Below are 13,996 nucleotides of genomic sequence, written 5' to 3'. Positions count from 1 at the left end.
AGTTCAAACAGCAAACAATGCTAGATACATGTTTCAATTCACCCTTGTCGCTAAAATAATTACAGTAATACAGACTACAGTTGCCACATTAGAAAATACACTTACATTACATAACTTATGAAATTGAATCCATATGTATAATAGTATCTATAGTGTGTTATCAAAAGGTGTGATGAAGTTATGAAACTGCTGTGAGGTTTTGTGCTAGAACACAGTTTGCTGGCAATACAGTAAATGTTTTCACTATGCCATATAACTGTATACTGTAGTTGACCTTTACAGATGAAATATGGCAGTCTCCATCATGGTAATCCGTTTACAATTCCACATGGCATACATGCATACATACTGTAATGTACTATTTTCTGCCATCTGTCTCCCTTCGTCTGATGCATCTCTGATCAATCTGATACTATACAGTCATTGCCTGTTTCCTCTCCTTTGTACTCTATCCTGTTTTATGTTCACAAATTGCAACCCCTCACCACCACCACCACCACACGTTGTGTTTAAATGTTTTATTTTTATTCTGTACAAACTGTATAGGCCTATTCTAAGACTAAGACAGTGTATATGAGGTTCGGGGCAACGTCAGTTTTAACGGAATGTTTTCATTTTAAGGAAGTTGAAGAAATTAGGATTTTAGGGATTTTAATGGGAAAGGATGGGAGACAAGTAAGAGAAAAAATGTGGGAGGAATTGATAACAGGAATAGAACGGAGGTTCAATTTTTGGAGAATGAGGGCTTTAAATTTGAAAGGGAAGATTTTAGTATTGAATGTTTTAATGGCTTCAAAGTTGTGGTATGTTTTATATGTGACAGAAATGCCTTTGTGGGTAGAAGGGAGGTTGAAGAAATGTTTTCTCAGTTTTTTTTGTGGGAGGGTAAACCCTCGAGAATAGCATACAACACTTTATTAGGACCATTAGAAGAGGGTGGGTTGGGGTTAATGGATATTAAACAAAGGAAAAACTGCTTAAGAGTTAAAATAGTCAAAAAATTGTTGCAAGAAGAAAATTAAACAGAATGGAAGAAAGTTATGAAATATTTTTTAAACAAATGTGGGAATTTTAATTTGGGGGAGGATATTTTATGAAAACAAAAAACTGGATGGCGGAAGGATTTCCTGACTTCTATAAGGAAATTTTAAGTGCTAGGGGGATTTCTTAACTGTAATTGATTATAATCTGAAAGGAAGAGAAAACATTTTAAACCAACCTCTGTTTTTAAACAAAAGTATTTTAAGAGATGGGAAAGATATCTTTTTTTTTAAAAAATGGTGGGAATAACAAGGGTAAGGGATGTTTTGTATGAATTTAAAGAAGGTTTTTTTACCATCACAATTTATAATGGATGCAAAGGAGGAAGCAAAAGAGGAATGCAACAAACGAGAAATAGAAAATAAATGCAAAATTATCAAAAACGCAATACCGAAGGAATGGATTAAAAGAATAGAAAACATGGGAGGAATGGAAGGAAGAGAAAGACATTTATGTCAGACTGAAAGGGAAACTATGTAATTTTAAGGAGTGTAATGTTAAACGGTTTTATTGTTATTTTAGAGATGGTGTTTTTAAAGAACCAGTTGCTAACGAGTTTTGGGTACAGAGAATTAAAGATCTGAAAAAAGAAAGTATATGGAGAAATATTAGGGGAAAGATTGTGGAAACCAAACTGGAATGTTTAGAGTATTTTATAAGGCACAAAGCAATTTTTACCGAATGTATTAACGATTGGAATGGAACAGAATGCAACATATAAAGTATGCAAAGACGAAGGAATTTTACACTTGTTTTTATACTGTAAAGAGTTGGAGGGCTTTTACAGAAAATGCAAAAAGATGATAAAATAATTGAGAGCTGTGACGAAGAAGTAATAGAATGGAAGAGGATAGTAATGTTTGGATGGGAGGAAAATTGTCAAAGTAAAAAGTTTGTGAACCTGTTAGTAATGTTGATAAAAAATGCAGTATGGGAAAGAAGAAATGTGGCCAAAAAAGCAAAAGTGCTGCTTGATGTTTGGAATGTTCTTAAAAGGAAAACAGAAAGATATATTGAAGGACTGCCCATAAGGTAAAAAAATATATTTTCACTTATATTTTCACATATATTTCAAAATATACAAAAAATGGCCAAAAAATATATTTCATAAAATATATTTTAAAATGGGTAAATATGTTTCCTAAAATATATTTTTGGGCCATTTTTAAAATATATTTTCAAAATATAAATATAATTTTCAAAAGCTTTAAAAATATATATTTTATGGCCATTTTTAAAATATATTTTCAAAATATAAATATATTTAAAATCAAGAAAATACATTCACATCTTGCATTTGAAGAAAAAATGTATTTCTCTATAACACGTGAACATTTGGATAAAACTCAGTAAGGAATTATGGAATCAGCAGTGAATTTCCCCGTTTTGGACACTTGACTCTTCTTGACTGCCACTGCAAGATAAAAAATTTTTTACAGCTGTATTTTAACTGAATTTTTCAAATTTTCCTCTTACCAAGTATTGACTTACCATATATGGCTGCCTTGATTGCCTTCCCGGTTCATCGTTTTTTTTTTTTTTTTTTTTCATACTTTTGGGATTTTGACGACAGGTCCCGGGTCATCGTTTTTTTTTTTTTTTTTCATACTTTCCTATCATGGTTAAAAGGCAAAAGATATTCTTTAAACTGATGGCAGTTAAGCTCCATCCACAAAAAAATTGAATCAGCCTTTTTTTAAGCCACTTCATCAAAACCTCTCAAAATGAGAGTTGGGGGAACGGATTCCGACAGCTGTTTTTTTGCCGTCGGATTCTGTTCCCCCCCCCTCTCATTTTTCTTAGCAGTGAGGTTCAAATACTCAACAAACGTTTGTTTTCCAGTTGTCCCCTATAGCCTAGTGGTCTAAGCACTGACATTTAACCCTTTTGGGATTTTGACGACCAGAGTTCAAGTCCCGGGTCATCGTTTTTTTTTGTTTTTTTGTTTCATACTTTTGGGATTTTGACGACAGGTCCCGGAACATCGTTTTTTTTTTTTTTTTTTTTCCATACTTCCCTATCATGGTTAAAAGGCAAAATATATTCTTTAAACTGATGGCAGTTAAGCTCCATCCACAAAAAAAATTGAATCAGCCTTTTTTAAGCCACTTCATCAAAACCTCTCAAAATGAGAGTGGGGGAACGGATTCCGACAGCTGTTTTTTTTGCCGTCGGATTCTGTTCCCCCCCCCTCTAATTTTTCTTAGCAGTGAGGTTCAAATACTCAACCAACTTCTGTTTTCCAGTTGTCTCCTATAGCCTAGTGGTCTAAGCACTGACATTCAACACTTTTGGGATTTTGACGACCAGAGTTCAAGTCCCGGGTCATCGTTTTTTTTTTTTTTTTTTTTTCATACTTTTGGGATTTTGACGACAGGTCCCGGGTCATCGTTTTTTTTTTTTTTTTTTTTTTCATACTTTCCTATCATGGTTAAATACGGTGGCCGAGACAGCTCAACGCGCTGCAACTGAAGAAAACACATGCAAATAAAAAAAAAACACATGCAAATAGAAAAAAACACATGCAAATAGAAAAAACACATGCAAATAAAAAAACACACATGCAAATAGAAAAAAACACATGCAAATAGAAAAAAACACATGCAAATAGAAAAAAACACATGCAAATAGAAAAAAACAAATGCAAATTAAGAAAACATCTTCATCAGTTTCACAACACACGTGTGCTCCAAATACTCACAACACAACCAAATACAGAAACGCGCTGCAAATAGAACAGAACACAACGGAAATGTTTCCGGGGAACCCAATAAGTGACGGACCCGGCTGTTACGTGCTTGGTGCTTACTGCTTATAGCTACTTTCATTTTATTTATTATTATTATTTTTTTTTTGCAAAACATACAGAGATGACACGTTTATGACATACAACTTTGTATACAATATACAAAACGTATTTACAATATGTTCAATGTTATAAGAATACTAATCAGATAAGAACAATGAGCTGAAGACTCAAATAAATAAATAAATAAAAAGATAGAGAAAAAGAACATGAGGGAAAGATATTAATCTATACATCAGTTACATTGTACACATTTTGTCATGTTACGTTAAAATAAGTTTCATAAGAAATGTTAGAATGCAGGGTCCAAATATGAGATACTCACACACAGATATAACGCATATTTTAAAAACTGTGTTGTATAAAATCTATATTTATTTGCAAACAGTTATGTTAACAGCAATAAAACTATATTTCTGGTAAGAACAGCTATTCAGCTGACGGACACCGCGCTGCGTTGTCATGGGAACGTCCCAGGTGAAAATAATGAGGAAATTACGTTGTCTTTCGTTGCTCCCTTCATCAAGTCCCGTTCCAAGCGGCTACACAAGTGCCCTGCTCCCTCCAAAGTCCCCACTTCAAGGGCTCTACCGTCTGCCCTTCTAAGGGCGTAGGGCATAGGGATGCTCACGAGCAATAAGCACGTACCAGCCGGGTCCGTCACTTATTGGGTTCCCCGGAAACATTTCCGTTGTGTTCTGTTCTATTTGCAGCGCGTTTCTGTATTTGGTTGTGTTGTGAACTTTTGCAGCGCGTTTCTGTATTTGGTTGTGTTGTGTGTTGTGAAACTGATGAAGATGTTTTCTTAATTTGCATGTGTTTTTTTCTATTTGCATGTGTTTTTTTTTATTTGCATGTGTTTTTTTCTATTTGCATGTGTTTTTTTCTATTTGCATGTGTTTTTTTTATTTGCATGTGTTTTCTTCAGTTGCAGCGGCCACCGTAGTTAAAAGGCAAAAGATATTCTTTAAACTGATGGCAGTTAAGCTCCATCCACAAAAAAATTTAATAAGCCTTTTTTTAAGCCACTTCATCAAAACCTCTCAAAATGAGGGTGGGGGAACGGATTTCGACAGCTGTTTCTTTGCCGTCGGATTCTGTTTCCCCCCCCCTCTCATTTTTCTTAGCAGTGAGGTTCAAATACTCAACAAACGTTTGTTTTCCAGTTGTGCCCTATAGCCTAGTGGTCTAATCACTGACATTTAACCCTTTTGGGATTTTGACGACCAGAGTTCAAGTCCCGGGTCATCGTTTTTTTTTGTTTTTTTTTTCATACTTTTGGGATTTTGACGACAGGTCCCGGGTCATCGTTTTTTTTTTTTTTTTTTTCATACTTTCCTATCATGGTTAAAAGGCAAAATATATTCTTTAAACTGATGGCAGTTAAGCTCCATCCACAAAAAAATTTAATAAGCCTTTTTTTAAGCCACTTCATCAAAACCTCTCAAAATGAGGGTGGGGGAACGGATTTCGACAGCTGTTTCTTTGCCGTCGGATTCTGTTCCCCCCCCCCCCCCTCTCATTTTTCTTAGCAGTGAGGTTCAAATACTCAACAAACGTTTGATTTCCAGTTGTCCCCTATAGCCCAATGGTCTAAGCACTGACATTTAACACTTTTGGGATTTTGACGACCAGAGTTCAAGTCCCGGGTCATCGTTTTTTTTTTTTTTTTTGTTCATACTTTTGGGATTTTGACGACAGGTCCCGGGTCATCGTTTTTTTTTTTTTTTTCATACTTTCCTATCATGGTTAAAAGGCAAAAGATATTCTTTAAACTGATGGCAGTTAAGCTCCATCCACAAAAAAATGTAATCAGCCTTTTTTTAAGCCACTTCATCAAAACCTCTCAAAATGAGGGTGGGGGAACGGATTCCGACAGCTGTTTTTTTGCCGTCGGATTCTGTTCCCCCCCCCCCCTCTCATTTTTCTTAGCAGTGAGGTTCAAATAATCAACAAACGTTTGTTTTCCAGTTGTCTCCTATAGCATAGTGGTCTAAGCACTGACATTTAACACTTTTGGGATTTTGACGACCAGAGTTCAAGTCCCGGGTCATAGTTTTTTTTTTTTTTTTTTTTCATACTTTTGGGATTTTGACGACAGGTCCCGGGTCATCGTTTTTTTTTTTTTTTTTTTTTTTTCATACTTTCCTATCATGGTTAAAAGGCAAAAGATATTCTTTAAACTGATGGCAGTTAAGCTCCATCCACAAAAAAATTTAATAAGCCTTTTTTTAAGCCACTTCATCAAAACATCTCAAAATGAGGGTGGGGGAACGGATTTCGACAGCTGTTTTTTTGCCGTCGGACTCTGTTCCCCCCCCCCCTCTCATTTTTCTTAGCAGTGAGGTTCAAATAGTCAACAAACTTTTGTTTTCCAGTTGTCTCCTATAGCATAGTGGTTTAATCACTGACATTTAACCCTTTTGGGATTTTGACGACCAGAGTTCAAGTCCCGGGTCATCGTTTTTTTTTTTTTTTTTTTTCATACTTTTGGGATTTTGACGACAGGTCCCGGGTCATCGTTTTTTTTTTTTTTTTTCATACTTTCCTATCATGGTTAAAAGGCAAAATATATTCTTTAAACTGATGGCAGTTAAGCTCCATCCACAAAAAAATTTAATAAGCCTTTTTTTAAGCCACTTCATCAAAACCTCTCAAAATGAGGGTGGGGGAACGGATTTCGACAGCTGTTTCTTTGCCGTCGGATTCTGTTCCCCCCCCCCCCTCTCATTTTTCTTAGCAGTGAGGTTCAAATACTCAACAAACGTTTGTTTTCCAGTTGTCCCCTATAGCCCAATGGTCTAAGCACTGACATTTAACACTTTATGGATTTTGACGACCAGAGTTCAAGTCCCGGGTCATCGTTTTTTTTTTTTTTTTTTTCATACTTTTGGGATTTTGACGACAGGTCCCGGGTCATCGTTTTTTTTTTTTTTTTTTTATACTTTCCTATCATGGTTAAAAGGCAAAAGATATTCTTTAAACTGATGGCAGTTAAGCTCCATCCACAAAAAAATTGAATCAGCCTTTTTTTAAGCCACTTCATCAAAACCTCTCAAAATGAGGGTGGGGGAACGGATTCCGACAGCTGTTTTTTTGCCGTCGGATTCTGTTCCCCCCCCCTCTCATTTTTCTTAGCAGTGAGGTTCAAATACTCAACAAACGTTTGTTTTCAGTTGTCCCCTATAGCCTAGTGGTCTAAGCACTGACAGTTAACCCTTTTGGGATTTTGACGACCAGAGTTCAAGTCCCGGGTCATCGTTTTTTTTTTTTTTTTTTTTCATACTTTTGGGATTTTGACGACAGGTCCCGGGTCATCGTTTTTTTTTTTTTTTCATACTTTCCTATCATGGTTAAAAGGCAAAATATATTCTTTAAACTGATGGCAGTTAAGCTCCATCCACAAAAAAAATTGAATCATCCTTTTTTTAAGCCACTTCATCAAAACCTCTCAAAATGAGGGTGGGGGAACGGATTCCGACAGCTGTTTTTTTGCCGTCGGATTCTGTTCCCCCCCCTCTCAATTTTCTTAGCAGTGAGGTTCAAATACTCAACAGACGTTTGTTTTCCAGTTGTGCCCTATAGCCTAGTGGTCTAATCACTGACATTTAACCCTTTTGGGATTTTGACGACCAGAGTTCAAGTCCCGGGTCATCGTTTTTTTTTTTTTTTTTTTTCATACTTTTGGGATTTTGACGACAGGTCCCGGGTCATCGTTTTTTTTTTTGTTTGTTTTTTTTCATACTTTCCTATCATGGTTAAAAGGCAAAATATATTCTTTAAACTGATGGCAGTTAAGCTCCATCCACAAAAAAAATTGAATCATCCTTTTTTTAAGCCACTTCATCAAAACCTCTCAAAATGAGGGTGGGGGAACGGATTCCGACAGCTGTTTTTTTGCCGTCGGATTCTGTTCCCCCCCTCTCATTTTTCTTAGCAGTGAGGTTCAAATACTCAACAAACGTTTGTTTTCAGTTGTCCCCTATAGCCTAGTGGTCTAAGCACTAACATTTAACACTTTTGGGATTTTGACGACCAGAGTTCAAGTCCCGGGTCATCGTTTTTTTTTGTTTTTTTTTTCATACTTTTGGGATTTTGACGACAGGTCCCGGGTCATCGTTTTTTTTTTTTTTTTTTTTTTTTTTTTTTTCATACTTTCCTATCATGGTTAAAAGGCAAAATATATTCTTTAAACTGATGGCAGTTAAGCTCCATCCACAAAAAAAATTGAATCATCCTTTTTTTAAGCCACTTCATCAAAACCTCTCAAAATGAGGGTGGGGGAACGGATTCCGACAGCTGTTTTTTTGCCGTCGGATTCTGTTCCCCCCCCTCTCAATTTTCTTAGCAGTGAGGTTCAAATACTCAACAGACGTTTGTTTTCCAGTTGTCCCCTATAGCCTAGTGGTCTAATCACTGACATTTAACCCTTTTGGGATTTTGACGACCAGAGTTCAAGTCCCGGGTCATAGTTTTTTTTTTTTTTTTTTTTCATACTTTTGGGATTTTGACGACAGGTCCCGGGTCATCGTTTTTTTTTTTTTTTCATACTTTCCTATCATGGTTAAAAGGCAAAAGATATTCTTTAAACTGATGGCAGTTAAGCTCCATCCACAAAAAAATGTAATCAGCCTTTTTTTAAGCCACTTCATCAAAACCTCTCAAAATGAGGGTGGGGGAACGGATTCCGACAGCTGTTTTTTTGCCGTCGGATTCTGTTCCCCCCCCTCTCATTTTTCTTAGCAGTGAGGTTCAAATACTCAACAAACGTTTGTTTTCAGTTGTCCCCTATAGCCTAGTGGTCTAAGCACTAACATTTAACACTTTTGGGATTTTGACGACCAGAGTTCAAGTCCCGGGTCATCGTTTTTTTTTGTTTTTTTTTTCATACTTTTGGGATTTTGACGACAGGTCCCGGGTCATCGTTTTTTTTTTTTTTTTTTTTTTTTTTTTTTTTTTTTCATACTTTCCTATCATGGTTAAAAGGCAAAAGATATTCTTTAAACTGATGGCAGTTAAGCTCCATCCACAAAAAAATTGAATAAGCCTTTTTTTAAGCCACTTCATCAAAACCTCTCAAAATGAGGGTGGGGGAACGGATTCCGACAGCTGTTTTTTTGCCGTCGGATTCTGTTCCCCCCCCCCCCCCCCCCCCCCCTCTCATTTTTCTTAGCGAGGTTCAAATACTCAACAAACGTTTGTTTTCCAGTTGTCTCCTATAGCCTAGTGGTCTAAGCACTGACATTTAACACTTTTGGGATTTTGACGACCAGAGTTCAAGTCCCGGGTCATAGTTTTTTTTTTTTTTTTTTTTCCATACTTTTGGGGTTTTGACGACAGGTCCCGGGTCATCGTTTTTTTTTTTTTTTTTTTTTTTTTTCATACTTTCCTATCATGGTTAAAAGGCAAATATTCTTTAAACTGATGGCTAAGCTCCATCCACAAAAAAATTGAATCAGCCTTTTTTTAAGCCACTTCATCAAAACCTCTCAAAATGAGGGTGGGGGAACGGATTCCGACAGCTGTTTTTTTGCCGTCGGATTCTGTTCCCCCCCCCTCTCATTTTTCTTAGCGGTGAGGTTCAAATACTCAACAAACGTTTGTTTTCAGTTGTCCCCTATAGCCTAGTAGTCTAAGCACTGACATTTAACCCTTTTGGGATTTTGACGACCAGAGTTCAAGTCCCGGGTCATCGTTTTTTTTTGTTTTTTTTTTCCATACTTTTGGGATTTTGACGACAGGTCCCGGGTCATCGTTTTTTTTTTTTTTTTCATACTTTCCTATCATGGTTAAAAGGCAAAAGATATTCTTTAAACTGATGGCAGTTAAGCTCCATCCACAAAAAAATGTAATCAGCCTTTTTTTAAGCCACTTCATCAAAACCTCTCAAAATGAGGGTGGGGGAACGGATTCCGACAGCTGTTTTTTTGCCGTCGGATTCTGTTCCCCCCCCCTCTCATTTTTCTTAGCAGTGAGGTTCAAATACTCAACAAACGTTTGCTTTCAGTTGTCCCCTATAGCCTAGTGGTCTAAGCACTGACAGTTAACCCTTTTGGGATTTTGACGACCAGAGTTCAAGTCCCGGGTCATCGTTTTTTTTTTTTTTTTTTTTCATACTTTTGGGATTTTGACGACAGGTCCCGGGTCATCGTTTTTTTTTTTTTTTTTTTTTTTTTTTTTCATACTTTCCTATCATGGTTAAAAGGCAAAATATATTCTTTAAACTGATGGCAGTTAAGCTCCATCCACAAAAAAAATTGAATCATCCTTTTTTTAAGCCACTTCATCAAAACCTCTCAAAATGAGGGTGGGGGAACGGATTCCGACAGCTGTTTTTTTGCCGTCGGATTCTGTTCCCCCCCCCCCCCCCCCTCTCAATTTTCTTAGCAGTGAGGTTCAAATACTCAACAGACGTTTGTTTTCCAGTTGTCCCCTATAGCCTAGTGGTCTAATCACTGACATTTAACCCTTTTGGGATTTTGACGACCAGAGTTCAAGTCCCGGGTCATCGTTTTTTTTTTTTTTTTTGTTCATACTTTTGGGATTTTGACGACAGGTCCCGGGTCATCGTTTTTTTTTTTTTTTTTCATACTTTCCTATCATGGTTAAAAGGCAAAAGATATTCTTTAAACTGATGGCAGTTAAGCTCCATCCACAAAAAAAATTGAATCATCCTTTTTTTAAGCCACTTCATCAAAACCTCTCAAAATGAGGGTGGGGGAACGGATTCCGACAGCTGTTTTTTTGCCGTCGGATTCTGTTCCCCCCCCCTCTCATTTTTCTTAGCAGTGAGGTTCAAATACTCAACAAACGTTTGTTTTCAGTTGTCCCCTATAGCCTAGTGGTCTAAGCACTAACATTTAACACTTTTGGGATTTTGACGACCAGAGTTCAAGTCCCGGGTCATCGTTTTTTTTTGTTTTTTTTTTCATACTTTTGGGATTTTGACGACAGGTCCCGGGTCATCGTTTTTTTTTTTTTTTTTTTTTTTTTTTTTTTTTTTCATACTTTCCTATCATGGTTAAAAGGCAAAAGATATTCTTTAAACTGATGGCAGTTAAGCTCCATCCACAAAAAAATTGAATAAGCCTTTTTTTAAGCCACTTCATCAAAACCTCTCAAAATGAGGGTGGGGGAACGGATTCCGACAGCTGTTTTTTTGCCGTCGGATTCTGTTCCCCCCCCCCCCCCCCCTCTCATTTTTCTTAGCGAGGTTCAAATACTCAACAAACGTTTGTTTTCCAGTTGTCTCCTATAGCCTAGTGGTCTAAGCACTGACATTTAACACTTTTGGGATTTTGACGACCAGAGTTCAAGTCCCGGGTCATAGTTTTTTTTTTTTTTTTTTTTTCATACTTTTGGGGTTTTGACGACAGGTCCCGGGTCATCGTTTTTTTTTTTTTTTTGTTTTTTTTTCATACTTTCCTATCATGGTTAAAAGGCAAATATTCTTTAAACTGATGGCTAAGCTCCATCCACAAAAAAATTGAATCAGCCTTTTTTTAAGCCACTTCATCAAAACCTCTCAAAATGAGGGTGGGGGAACGGATTCCGACAGCTGTTTTTTTGCCGTCGGATTCTGTTCCCCCCCCCTCTCATTTTTCTTAGCGGTGAGGTTCAAATACTCAACAAACGTTTAGTTTGCAGTTGTCCCCTATAGCCTAGTGGTCTAAGCACTGACATTTAACCCTTTTGGGATTTTGACGACCAGAGTTCAAGTCCCGGGTCATCGTTTTTTTTTGTTTTTTTTTTCATACTTTTGGGATTTTGACGACAGGTCCCGGGTCATCGTTTTTTTTTTTTTTTTCATACTTTCCTATCATGGTTAAAAGGCAAAATATATTCTTTAAACTGATGGCAGTTAAGCTCCATCCACAAAAAAATGTAATCAGCCTTTTTTTAAGCCACTTCATCAAAACCTCTCAAAATGAGGGTGGGGGAACGGATTCCGACAGCTGTTTTTTTGCCGTCGGATTCTGTTCCCCCCCCCCCCCCCCTCTCATTTTTCTTAGCAGTGAGGTTCAAATACTCAACAAACGTTTGTTTTCCAGTTGTCTCCTATAGCATAGTGGTCTAATCACTGACATTTAACCCTTTTGGGATTTTGACGACCAGAGTTCAAGTCCCGGGTCATCGTTTTTTTTTTTTTTTTTTTTCATACTTTTGGGATTTTGACGACAGGTCCCGGGTCATCGTTTTTTTTTTTTTTTTTCATACTTTCCTATCATGGTTAAAAGGCAAAATATATTCTTTAAACTGATGGCAGTTAAGCTCCATCCACAAAAAAATTTAATAAGCCTTTTTTTAAGCCACTTCATCAAAACCTCTCAAAATGAGGGTGGGGGAACGGATTTCGACAGCTGTTTCTTTGCCGTCGGATTCTGTCCCCCCCCCCCCCCCCTCTCATTTTTCTTAGCAGTGAGGTTCAAATACTCAACAAACGTTTGTTTTCCAGTTGTCCCCTATAGCCCAGTGGTCTAAGCACTGACATTTAACACTTTTGGGATTTTGACGACCAGAGTTCAAGTCCCGGGTCATCGTTTTTTTTTTTTTTTTTTTCATACTTTTGGGATTTTGACGACAGGTCCCGGGTCATCGTTTTTTTTTTTTTTTTTTTTATACTTTCCTATCATGGTTAAAAGGCAAAAGATATTCTTTAAACTGATGGCAGTTAAGCTCCATCCACAAAAAAATTGAATCAGCCTTTTTTTAAGCCACTTCATCAAAACCTCTCAAAATGAGGGTGGGGGAACGGATTCCGACAGCTGTTTTTTTGCCGTCGGATTCTGTTCCCCCCCCCTCTCATTTTTCTTAGCAGTGAGGTTCAAATACTCAACAAACGTTTGCTTTCAGTTGTCCCCTATAGCCTAGTGGTCTAAGCACTGACAGTTAACCCTTTTGGGATTTTGACGACCAGAGTTCAAGTCCCGGGTCATCGTTTTTTTTTTTTTTTTTTTTCATACTTTTGGGATTTTGACGACAGGTCCCGGGTCATCGTTTTTTTTTTTTTTTTTTTTTTTTTTTTTCATACTTTCCTATCATGGTTAAAAGGCAAAATATATTCTTTAAACTGATGGCAGTTAAGCTCCATCCACAAAAAAAATTGAATCATCCTTTTTTTAAGCCACTTCATCAAAACCTCTCAAAATGAGGGTGGGGGAACGGATTCCGACAGCTGTTTTTTTGCCGTCGGATTCTGTTCCCCCCCCTCTCATTTTTCTTAGCAGTGAGGTTCAAATACTCAACAAACGTTTGTTTTAGTTGTCCCCTATAGCCTAGTGGTCTAAGCACTAACATTTAACACTTTTGGGATTTTGACGACCAGAGTTCAAGTCCCGGGTCATCGTTTTTTTTTTGTTTTTTTTTTCATACTTTTGGGATTTTGACGACAGGTCCCGGGTCATCGTTTTTTTTTTTTTTTTTTTTTTTTCATACTTTCCTATCATGGTTAAAAGGCAAAAGATATTCTTTAAACTGATGGCAGTTAAGCTCCATCCACAAAAAAATTGAATAAGCCTTTTTTTAAGCCACTTCATCAAAACCTCTCAAAATGAGGGTGGGGGAACGGATTCCGACAGCTGTTTTTTTGCCGTCGGATTCTGTTCCCCCCCCCCCCCTCTCATTTTTCTTAGCGAGGTTCAAATACTCAACAAACGTTTGTTTTCCAGTTGTCTCCTATAGCCTAGTGGTCTAAGCACTGACATTTAACACTTTTGGGATTTTGACGACCAGAGTTCAAGTCCCGGGTCATAGTTTTTTTTTTTTTTTTTTTTTTCATACTTTTGGGGTTTTGACGACAGGTCCCGGGTCATCGTTTTTTTTTTTTTTTTTTTTTTTTTTCATACTTTCCTATCATGGTTAAAAGGCAAAATATATTCTTTAAACTGATGGCAGTTAAGCTCCATCCACAAAAAAATTGAATCAGCCTTTTTTTAAGCCACTTCATCAAAACCTCTCAGAATGAGGGTGGGGGAACGGATTCCGACAGCTGTTTTTTTGCCGTCGGATTCTGTTCCCCCCCCCCCCCCCCCCTCTCATTTTTCTTAGCAGTGAGGTTCAAATACTCAACAAACGTTTGTTTTCCAGTTGTCTCCTATTGCCTAGTGGTCTAAGCACTGACATTTAACACTTTTGGGATTTTGACGACCA

This window comes from Phoxinus phoxinus (genome assembly GCF_949152265.1).
Source record: "Phoxinus phoxinus genome assembly, chromosome: 2".
Classification (NCBI taxonomy): Eukaryota; Metazoa; Chordata; class Actinopteri; order Cypriniformes; family Leuciscidae; genus Phoxinus; species Phoxinus phoxinus.
The sequence above is the reverse complement of the archived record's forward strand: the minus strand, read 5'-3'. Positions refer to the sequence as shown.